The 12,170-nt window shown below is 37.9% G+C and overlaps 1 long non-coding RNA gene across 1 annotated transcript in view; it reads right to left on the reverse strand.

Annotated features, from left to right (window-relative positions):
- LOC141492513 (uncharacterized) overlaps window positions 1-12,170 on the reverse strand; it is a 41,275-nt gene that overhangs the window by 24,096 nt on the left and 5,009 nt on the right. The window lies entirely within an intron of this gene.

Below are 12,170 nucleotides of genomic sequence, written 5' to 3' on the forward strand. Positions count from 1 at the left end.
TCCCTTTCCCCACTCTTGAAGTCAGCCAAAATGGCCTTTTTACACCATGACACATGGGAACATGTAGCCTTTTTTACACATCATATGGGAATATGAAGCAAATATCATTAAATCAACTAACTATGGTATAGCTCTCAAAACCACCTCTGCAAATGAACCATTTATGTCTTGATCATATAGAATAAAAACATAGAGGATGCATACATTGAGACAAATACTGTCTGATTAGATACTATCAGTCAAACAAGAATGCAGAGATGGGGGAAAAGTGACTTTTTTTTTGTTTTTGCAAGGCAATGAGGCTAAGTGACTTGCCCAAGGTCACACATCTAGGCAATTATTAAGTGTCTGAGATCACACTTGAACTCGGATCCTCCTGACTCCAGGGCTGTGCTCTATCCACTGAGCCACGTAGCTGCCCCCAAAGTGACTCATCTTAAGTAAAGATAAGAAAATTAAGCCAGAAATTCTCTTTATCATTTTAACAGAAAACTCTGAAGAATCATTTGTCCTATGCTGCCTTATGATTTTATGCTATGGCACCATAATATAGGTATGAAAAACATAAGGTGAAAATATATGTAGTAAATAATGCAAAGTGAAATAAAGCCATAATAGCACACACATTGACAGCTCTCTCTCCATTTGTACAACTGTTTATAAAACCAAAGTTCACTTTGAATGAACTACTCTAAAATTTGTCCAAGAATAAACCTGGGGAGGGAGAGCTACCTACTAAATGACAAGGGTCAGGATACAAAATTATCTTAACCATGTTAGATCACAGAACTAACCAATCATAGAAAATTCGGTGAAATATAAAAGTCTTATGCTTGGGTTCAAAAAAATTCAACTTTGCAAGAATTGGGGGAGGCCTATTTTGTCTGAGTAGCTTGTATGAGAAAAATAGAGGAAGCTACAATTTCCACATGAGTTATCAGGGTGTAATGGTAGCCAAAAAATAAAGCAAATGTAGACTATATCAGGAATGATAATTCACCTTCCAGGAAAGAAAGGCTAATACTACTATAAATTTTCTGGTGGACTGGGTTCAATTTTGAGGGTCACTGTTTAGGAATTTATGTCCAGAAGGCAACTAGAATGGTCACTGTATGCTTTAGGTCCATCTCACATGAGGACCATTTGATGGAAATGAAGATATTAATCTGGAGGAGAAAACACTCAAGGAGAGATATAATAGCTATTGTTAAGTGTGTGAAGGGCTAGGACATGAAACAAATTTTCTCTTTGGCCCCAGGGAGCAGAACTAGGAGTAGTGAGTCAATGTTGCAGAAGGGCAAAGTTGGCCTTGATGCCAAATAAAATTTTGTACTCGTTGGAGCTGTCTAAAAGTGGAATGGGGTGCCTCAAGCTGAGACGGGGTAACTGTTGGATAGGTATCCTACTGTGGTCACACTTTTCAAGGGTGGAAGTCTCTTGATTCCATGCATTATTAAGTAACAATAGGCAGAGCAGTGAACCATGTTGTTGGGAGATATGGAACTAATTCTTGATTTTACAATCAGACTGTATAGAGTCTGGCCACTATGACCTTTCAAGTCTTCACACACTTCTGCTGAAGTTGGTCTCAGGCCTTGCATTCAAATTCTGACTTAATTTACTGCTCTGTGTTGTAAAACAGAACATTCCAACTTTTCTGAATCTCTAGAAGGAAGTGATCCCTATCAGTTATCTAAGGTTCAGAAAAATTCCTCCCTTGAAGGGTCAGTGTGAGGAACCAATGAGAATAATACATATGTTAAAATGCTCTGAAAAACCTAAAAAGTGGTGTATACATTTTAGCTATTTTTTTTTAGTATTTTTTAGTATTTTCTCCCCATCTCCACTTCTCACATGGCTATCTTCCTTCACCCTCCTCCCTAAAGATATCCCTGATTCCTTCTACTCCCCTTCCTGAAAATGTTTCCTCCCTTCTCAGATCTTTTAGCTCAGGATCTCTGCTTTGTCCTCCTCTCTCCCTATCTGGTAATAGCCATAGTTACACAAGTAGCTGTCTTTTGTTTCAGTAGATTATTTCATTTCTTTTCCCTGAGCAGCTGGGTCAGCTCCTTATACATAGCAGCACTTAATGTTTGTGGGTCTCCCCCCGCGAGAAAAAAGAATAGAGTCAAAGGAATACAGTCTTCCTTATGGTGAGCTTCCCTTTCCCCTATTGACAGCTCTCCCACTTTATAGACAGAAAAAGCCAATGACAGTAGAGCGACTGATGATGTGATCAACAGGTTGAGATTTTTTCTAAGCTTTGGATTTAAAAACTATTGAATGAATGTCTCCATATAGCACTGTGAACAGAGCACTGGGTTTGAAATCAGAAAGGCACATCTTCAAGAGTTCAAATCTGGTCTCATACACTTAGTAAGGAGTGTGACTTTGAGCAAGTCACAACCCTTTTTTGTCTGTTTCTTCAGTGATAAAATGGACTGGAGAAAGAAGAGGCAAAGCCATTCCAAGATTTTTGCCCCAAAAAATCCCCAAATGAGGTCATGAAGAGTGAGACATGACTGAAATGAATGAACAACAAAAGAGATATCCCAAACCATCCAGGGTTTGAACTGAAAGGTCATGGGTAAAAGATTTTACTTACTATTATTTAATATAGTGTTAAAAACACTACTGCTAAAAACAGTAGTGATCACTATGGTTATCACTTTAGTGATAAGATAAGAAAAGACACTGAAGGAATAAATGTAGGCAAAGAGAAAGCAAAACTATTCCTTTTGCAGATTATATGATGATAATCAATCTAGAGAACCCTAGAGAAGCAATTGAAATGTATTAGCTAACAAATTCAGCAAAATTTGGGGATGTAAAATAAATTATCAAAATTTCTGTATATTACTAACAAAATCCAGGTGGCAAGAGCTATGAAGATGAAATCTATTCAAAATAAATATAAACATTTGAAATTCAAAAAGAGTTGAAAGTAATATGAAATATTTGGTAGCCTACCATTGTTGGGAGCCAGGGTCTCTAAGCTGTTTGACACAGTCGCAGCAAGAAGACTCGAGGCAGTCACACTGCCTGATGGAACAACATTTCCTTCTTCCATATATATATATAGGGATTCCATGTATACCCATATTTATAGGTCTACTATTGATTGCAAAACTTACTTATCCTAATAGTGGAATGACTATAAAGGAAGGATTTCAGAGAAATTCCTTGAATAAAACAGATTGTGAACTCTGTCCAAATTTAACAGGACTGCCTCTCCCTGAGGCATACAAAAGGCTTCAACATTATGTAATCTTTGGAAGATACAGCACTGGGAGTTCCAGGGATATGTCAGAATATATACAGGGAAACCAGATACAAGATGGGTCAGATAAAATTCCAGGGAAATTAACAGTTTTGCCCCCCTTATCATACACAGGAATATATGATAAAGATGGTGAGAGAATAGTTAGTATAGGTAACCAATATGTGAACTCTAATAGCCTTAGTTTATTGGGAAAGAATAAAAAGTCATAGAAACCGTAGCGTCTACCAGCAAGGGCTGAAAGGAAAATTAATTATTGAAGGAGTCAACGGACAAGTGGACAGTGGACAAACATAACTACCCTCACTATAGGTTGTCAAGGGAGCATATCAAAAAACATTACATATGTGGCACAAAAACATAGAAGCATTCCATTAAACAAATTATATCAAAGATTATTCTAAGGAAAGTTCTGTTTAATAACTTTACTATGCAGCAACAAACTAGGCAACAGGCAGGTTGAGGTCATCACGGTCTGAGCAGGGACAAGAAAATTAACTACATGATTGATAATCACACTTGTAACCACGACATGATCAAACTTGTAACCATATGAACTATATGATTAATGATGAAAATTGTATACTTTTGTAACCAAGGAAATGATTTTAGTTTGCTTGTTTCATATGATTTTGAGACTATAAAAATAAATCTAAGCAGCTGACAGTCAGTCAACATGCTCCTGCCTATACCCACTTGTTGACTCAACTCATTTCTCCGACTCTATCCCTCCTGTTAGGTTCCAAGGACCCCGCGGAGGCTGGACCCCCGCATACCATGATATCTGGGAACATTTTGCAAAAATAAAACTGCAGAGATGAGCAACTACGAGTTAATTAATTTAAAAAAAAGTGTTGGCAACTATAGGAAATAGGGAATGCTTCACAGAGGCTGGGTTCAAATCCTGACTCTGCTTCTTAATATGTATATACTTAGTGGTTTCTGAGAGCCCTTCACTGCTCTGAAAAAAATGATTCTGTGAGCTTTGGTTGCCTGATGGAGACTTCATGAGGATGCACAAGGTGGGGAAGGTGGGCTAACCAGGGAAGAAGTGAAGAGAACATCTCCTCTGCGAGGGCAGAAGCTGGAGATGAATCAAGAGCCACCAAATATCTTCCAAACAGATTGGCTGGCTCTACTGAGCAAAAACTTCCCATCTATGCAGTGATCACTATCAAATTGTTCTTAGGTGCACATGTGTTTGATTAAGGATTCAGTATTTGCTCCCACAAAATGACACATTCACACCAACAAAACAAAAAGAGAATATTTAACAAAATGATTATAAAACAGGTAGAAATAAATCAGTTTTACAGCAAAAGTAACCAATAAGTCCCAATATAATAAAAAAGAAGAGCAAAGATAGCTATTAAAAGAAAACATCACCAATCCAGGGAGCACCAACATCTGAATCAACAGCAGCTGGGGAGTCCTGCGTTACAGCCTTCAGAGTCCTGACTGGGAAACATCACAGGCAAAGCGTCCTTTCCGTGGGCAAAACTCTGAGAGGCTGCTCAATGCTAGGGACTTTTAAGTGGTCCCAGACAAAGGTGGCACACTGCCAGTAGGCTTATATAAGCTTTTTTGGCACTTAACCAGGACATGTGAAGAGTACACGCATGACCATATTAAGAGTCTATGCATGACCTGGAAAGACTCGCGGCCAAGGTTCTGAAATTAATTAAATGTTGAGCCTCTGGGTGTGGCCAACCCTCCCAGGATTCAACCTCCAGGAATGGCTAGTTCCTAGAGGGAGCATCTGGCACACACAAAGACAACCAAGTTCATGCAAAGGTGATGGGGTCCCTTGGGTGGGGGAACCAGCATATGGCCTTGACCAGGATCAGAAAGGGACATGGTAAAACAATTTTTAACTTTTTTTTTATTTTTTAGGTTTTTGCAGGGCAATGGGGTTAATTGGCTTGCCCAAGGCCACCCAGCTAGGTAATTATTAAGTGTCTGAGGCCAGATACGAACTCAGGTACTCCTGACTCCAGGGCTGGTGCTCTATCCACTGCGCCACCTAGCCACCCCAACATTTGTTTTTAAAACTTTGAGTTCCAAATTCTCTCCCTTCCTCTTGCCATCCTCCAATTAAGAAAACAAACAATTTGAGAATCCACATTTGAACTCAGGTCCTCCTGACTCCAAGGCCGGTGCTCTATCCACTGCGCCACCTGCCTGCCCCCAGCTCATTTAAATCTTTTCAGATTTTTCTGATTGTATCCTGCTCATCATTTCATATTGCAGAATAGCATTTCAATACATTGAAATAATTTTTTAAAAAAATGGTTTGTAGGGATTGAGCACTAGGAGCTGGGCCCTGAAACAGGAGATAGCACTTTTACTCTCTGAAATCTGAAGGAAAATAGAAGATTCTCAAGAGGTTAAATCAAGGGGAGAGAACATTCCAGGTATGAGGGACAAGAAACATCTTCAAAGTGCCTACTTTGTGAAAAGGGCTATTCAAAGGTTCAAAAACAGAAGATGAAACATTACAAAGCAGTAACAGCAAGCTATCCCAATTGGAAAGGCTAGTTGTGATAGAGGAGTGGACTTTAGTCCTACGAGTAGCCAGACATTGTGGTCATATGGGAGGAAATATTGAGGGGGTGGAATCATAGGCACGATGGAGAGAACCAATAAGACTTAGATACAAGTGATGAAGTTGATGACTGAAAGGATGATAGTGCCTATTACCAAAATAGGGGGAGTTACCAAGAGGGGTAACTTTTCCTATTTTTAGTAGGAAAGATTTCTTAAGAAAAAATATGGGATTTAATTGCCATACTTATAAAACAAACTCTGTGGCAGCCAGGTGATAAGGGTGCTACTGGGCCTGGAGACTCATCTTCATGTGTTCAAATCTGGCTTTAGTTACTGTGTGACCCTATGAAAGTCACCACCCTCTTTGCCTCAGTTTCCTCATCTGTAAAATGAGTTGGAGAAGGAAATGGCAAACCACTCTGCTATATTTGGCAAGAAAATTCCAAATGGGGTCATGAAGTTTCAGACAAGACTGAAAAACCTGAACAATCAAGCAGCTCTATTTTGGACAGGATGAGTTGAATATCATTGGGGGACATCTTCCAGCTGGAGATGTCTAATAGGGAAGAGTTAGCGTAGGTTTAGAATTTTGGAAGGACTCTTTCTCCTCTTTGATCCATTCTCCTCACAACTGCCAAAGTAGTATTTCTTAAGCTCAGGGCTAACTGTGCTAATAGGGCACTCCCTGTTTAAAATGTTTCAGTGACTTTCTTTTGCTTCCAGGTCAAAATGCAATCTATCTTTTCACGCTAATCTACAATAACAACTGACTTTCCTTCATTTTTTTTTGCTTTTTTAAAATTTAAATTTATTTTTATTAAAGATATTATTTGTTTTACATTTTCCCCCATCTTGCTTCCCTCCCCCTCCCCCAACAGAGAGAACTCTGTCAGTCTTTACTTTGTTTCCATGTTGTACCTTGATCCAAATTGGGTGTGATGAGAGAGAAATCATATCCTTAAAGAGAAGAGAAGTCTAAGAGGTAACAAGATCAGACAATAAGATATCTGTTTTTTCCTAAATTAAAGGGAATAGTCCTTGAACTTTGTTCAAACTCCCCAGCTCATTATCTGGATACAGATGGTACTCTCCTTTGTAGACAGCTCAAAATTGTTCCCAATTGTTGCGCTGATAGAATGAGCAAGTCCTTCAAGGTTGAACATCACTCCCATGTTGCTGTTAGGGTGTACGGTGTTTTTCTGGTTCTGCTCATCTCACTCAGCATCAGTTCATGCAAATCCCTCCAGGTTTCCCTGAAATCCCGTCCCTCCTGGTTTCTAATAGAACAATAGTGTTCCATGACATACATATACCACAGTTTGCTAAGCCATTCCCCAATTGAAGGACATTTACTGGATTTCCAATTCTTTGCCACCACAAACAGGGCTGCTACAAATATTTTTGTACAAGTAATATTTTCACCCTTTTTCCTCATCTCTTCAGGGTATAGACCCAGTAGTGGTATTGCTGGGTCAAAGGGTATGCACATTTTTGTTGCCCTTTTGGGCATAGTTCCAAATAGCTCTCCAGAAGGGTTGGATGAGTTCACAGCTCCACCAACAGTGTAATAGTGTCCCAGATTTCCCACATCCCTTCCAACAATGATCATTATCCTTCCTGGTTATACTGGCCAATCTGAGAGGTGTGAGGTGGTGCCTCAGAGAAGATTTAATTTACATTTCTCTAATAAATGATTTAGAGCATTTTTTCATATGGCTATAGATTACTTTGATCTCATTTGTAAATTGCCTTTGCATATCCTTTGACCGTTTATCAATTGGGGAATGGCTTTTTGTTTTAAAAGTATGACTCAGTTCTCTGTATATTTTAGAAATGAGTCCTTTGTCAGAATCATTAGTTGTAAAGATTGTTTCCCAATTTACTACATTTCTTTTGATCTTGGTTACATTGGTTTTATCTGTGCAAAAACTTTTTAATTTAATGTAATCGAAATCATCTAATTGAATTTTGGTGATGTTCTCCAACTCTTCCTTAGTCATAAACTGTTCCCCTTTCCATAGATCTGACAGGTAGACTAATCCTTGATTTTCTAATTTGCTTATAGTATTGTTTTTTATGTCTATGTCCTGTAACCATTTGGATCTTATCTTGGTAAAGGGTGTGAGGTGTTGGTCTAATCTAAGTTTCTTCCATACTAACTTCCAATTTTCCTAGCAATTTTTATCAAAGACGGAGTTTTTATCCCAATGGCCAGACTCTTTGGGTTTATCAAACAGCAGATTACTATAATCATCTCCTGCTTTTACACCTAGTCTATTCCACTGGTCCACCACTCTATTTCTTAGCCAATACCAAACAGTTTTGATGACTGATGCTTTATAATATAATTTTAGATCAGGTAGGGCTAAGCCACCTTCTTTTGCACTTTTTTTCATTAAGCTCCTGGCAATTCTTGACTTTTTATTTCTCCATATGAATTTACTTACAATTTTTTCTAACTCGTTAAAGTAATTTTTTGGAATTTTGATTGGTAGGGCACTAAACAGATAGTTTAATTTTGGTAGAATTTTCATTTTTATTATATTAGCTCTCCCTATCCATGAGCAGTTGATATTTGCCCAGTTATTTAAATCTAATTTAATTTGTGTGAGAAGTGTTTTATAATTGTTTTCAAAAAGATTCTGAGTCTGTCTTGGCAAATAGATTCCCAAATATTTTATATTGTCTGAGGTTACTTTGAATGGGATTTCTCTTTCTAGCTCTTCCTGCTGTTTCTTGCTAGACATATATAGAAAAGTTGAGGATTTATGAGGGTTTATTTTATAACCTGCAACTTTGCTAAAATTGCTAATTGTTTCCAGTAGTTTTTTAGATGATTTCTCGGGATTCTCTAGGTAGACCATCATGTCATCTGCAAAGAGTGAGAGTTTTGTCTCTTCCTTCCCAATTCTAATTCCTTTAATTTCTTTTTCTTCTCTAATTGTGCTGCTAACATTTCTAATACAATATTAAATAGTAGTGGTGATAATGGGCACCCTTGTTTCACCCCTGATCTTATTGGGAATGCCTCTAGCCTCTCCCCATTGAATATAATGCTTGTTGATGGTTTCAGATAGATACTGCTAATTATTTTAAGAAACAGTCCATTTATTCCTGCACTCTCTAGTGTTTTTAATAGGAATGGATGCTGTATTTTGTCAAAAGCTTTTTCAGCATCTATTGATATGATCATATGATTCCTGATAGGTTTGTTGTTGATACTAACAGTTTTCCTAATATTGAACCAACCCTGCATTCCTGGAATAAATCCTACTTGATCATAATGTATTATCCTAGTGATGACTTGTTGTAATTGTTTTGCTAGGATTTTATTTAGGATTTTTGCATCTATATTCATCAGGGAGATAGGTCTATAATTTTCTTTCTCTGTTTTAACTCTTCCTGGTTTAGGTAACAGTACCATGCTGGTCTCATAGAAAGAGTTAGGGAGAGTTCCATCTTTCCCTATTTTTCCAAAGAGTTTATATAGGATTGGAACCAATTGTTCCTTAAATGTTTGGTAGAATTCACTTGTGAATCCATCTGGAGAATTTTTTTTAGGGAGTTCAGTAGTGGCTTGTTGAATTTCTTTTTCTGAGATAGGGTTGTTTAGGTATTTAATCTCTTTTTCATTTAACCTGGGCAACTTATATTTTTGTAAATATTCATCCATTTCACTTAGATTATCAAATTTATTGGCATAGAGTTGGGCAAAATAATTTTGAATTATTACTTTAATTTCCTCCTCATTGGTGGTGAGTTCACCTTTTTCATTTATGATACTAGCAATTTGGTTTTCTTTCTTTTTTTAAATCAAATTGACTGGAGGTTTATCAATTTTATTGGTTTTTTCATAATACCAACTTTTGGTTTTATTTATTAATTCAATAGTTTTTTGCTTTAATTTTATTAATTTCTCCTTTAATTTTTAGAATTTCTAATTTGGTACTTAATTGGGGATTTTTGATTTGTTCTTTCTCTAATTTTTTTAGCTGCATGTTTAGTTCATTGATTTCCTCTTTCTCCAATTTATTCATATAAGCATTTAGAGCTATAATATATCCCCTGATTGTTGCTTTGAATGAATCCCCTAGGTTTTGGCATGTTGTTTCATTATTATCATTATCTAAGATAAAATGGTTAATTCTATAATTTGTTTTTTGGTCCACTCATTTTTTTAAAATGAGGTTATTCAGTTTCCAATTTGTTCTGGGTCTGTATCTCCTTGGCCCAGTATTGCATATGACTTTTATTGCATTGTGTTCTGAGAAAGATGTATTCACTATTTCTGCCTTTCTGCAGTTGATCATTAGGTTTTTATGTCCTAGTACATGGTCAATTTTTGTATAAGTTCCATGTACTGCAGAGAAAAAGGTATATTCCTTCCTATCCCCATTCAGTTTCCTCCATAAGTCTACCATATCTAATTTTTCTGACAATCTATTTACCTCCCTAATTTCTTTCTTGTTTGTTTTATGATTCGAGTTATCTAGATCTGATAGTGGGAGGTTGAGGTCTCCCACTAGTAGAGTTTTGCTGTCTGTCTTTCTGTAATTCTTTCAGCTTCTCCTCTAAGAATTTGGGTGCTATCCCACTGTGTGCATATATATTCAATATTGAAATGACTTTATTGTCTATGGTACCTTTTAGGAGGATGAAGTTTTCTTCCTTATCTCTTTTAATGCTATCTATTTTTGCTGCTGCTTTGTCTGAGATAAGGATTGCTACCCCTGCTTTTTTTTACTTCAGCTGAAGCAAAATATATTTTGCTCCAACCTTTTACCTTTACTCTATATGTATCTCTCTGCTTCAAATGAGTTTCTTGTAAGCAGCATATTGTAGGATTCTGGTTTTTAATCCACTCTGCTATTTGCTTATGTTTTAAGGGAAAGTTCATCCCATTCACATTCAAGGTTATGATTACTAATTCTTTATTGCCCTCTGTGCTATCTTCCCTCTGTTTGTATTTTCCCCCCTTCCCCCCTTTTATCCATATTCCCCAGTCTTTTGTTTCTGAAAACCAACCCCTTCAGTGTGCTTGCCCTCCTATATCACACCCTCCCCTTTCTTTCCCCTTTCCCTTTTCCCTTCCCTTCCTTTTGTTTCCTTCATTTTTACTGGTGTTCCAGTTAAACACCTGTGCTCAATGTTTTCATTACACAATGCCCTTTCTCCCATAATTTGGGCTTCTCTTCATCTAGGACACATTTGGTTTGCTGGCTAAGTTTCCTTCTTTTAGTTTGGAAGCCTTCAAGAATTGTGTTTGGTGAGAAACATGGGAAGACATTGTTCCTTTGTTTTAGATCAGGGCTGTCCAAAATAGGACCCAGTGGTCACATGAGGCCTGCAGGTGATTTTACATGACCGGCTGTAGGTTTACTAAATGTTTTATTAAATGAAGCCCAGTTACCAGAGCTCTCAGTAAAACGGCAAATCAAAATATTTATCTATTGTTTGAATAAAAACTTTAAAAAGTAAGGTTAGACAGCCCTGTTTTAGATGAAAATGAAACAGAAGCCTCCAGTCTTGGGAAATTAAAAAAAAAACTCAAAGGATGTGTGTGTGTGTTTGTGGGTGTGGGTGTGTGTGGTGTGTGTGGACATTAAGTGGCACAGAATTGAGCCTTGTGGTAGAGTTGAGGACTCATCTATCTAGAGCAGTGGCACATTTAAAATTGACTTTAGCGGCACCGTTGCTATGGAGAAAATGTGTTGCGACCCTATTTTTTCAGGGGATGAGTCTGGATAATGGGGGTGACAACATGCAAATAAATATAAGCACAACAGGGTAAGTAGGGAATAATAGATGTAAGTGCTCAAATGGAAGTCTCACTCATTGATGGAGTGGAACACAATTGGAGGAGTTGTATTAGCATTAGAGTATTAGAGGATAGTATAATCTGTTCTGGGAGAGTAAGGTCAGTGTATTTGCTAGATAATAAAAAAGGGACAATAGGAACAGGGAGACTCCCCCCCAGGATGCAGCACCCCAACTCTGAGGCAAGCTAGAGATTCAAAGACAGCGAGGAGGGAGAGGAAGAGGAAGAATGGGACATAGGTCCCTGTCCTGTCTAGACGGTCTGCATTCTTCCTTTCAGCTCTCTGCGGCGCTGGCGATAGCCTTCTTTGGTCTTCCTGCCCCAAGTCTCTAGCATTTCCTCTAAAGCTTCCCTGCCCTCCAAGCCGTCCTTCTCTGGGGTCGAATATCATAAAGTCCTGGGTTTGCTATTGAAAGTTTTTTTGGGGGGGCGGCTGGGTGGCGCAGTGGATAGAGCCGCGGCCCTGGAGTCAGGAGGACCTGAGTTCAAATTCGGCCTCGGACACTTAATAAGGACCTAGCTGTG

The sequence above is a fragment of the Macrotis lagotis genome, chromosome 7 (genome assembly GCF_037893015.1).
Source record: "Macrotis lagotis isolate mMagLag1 chromosome 7, bilby.v1.9.chrom.fasta, whole genome shotgun sequence".
NCBI classification, from domain to species: domain Eukaryota; kingdom Metazoa; phylum Chordata; class Mammalia; order Peramelemorphia; family Peramelidae; genus Macrotis; species Macrotis lagotis.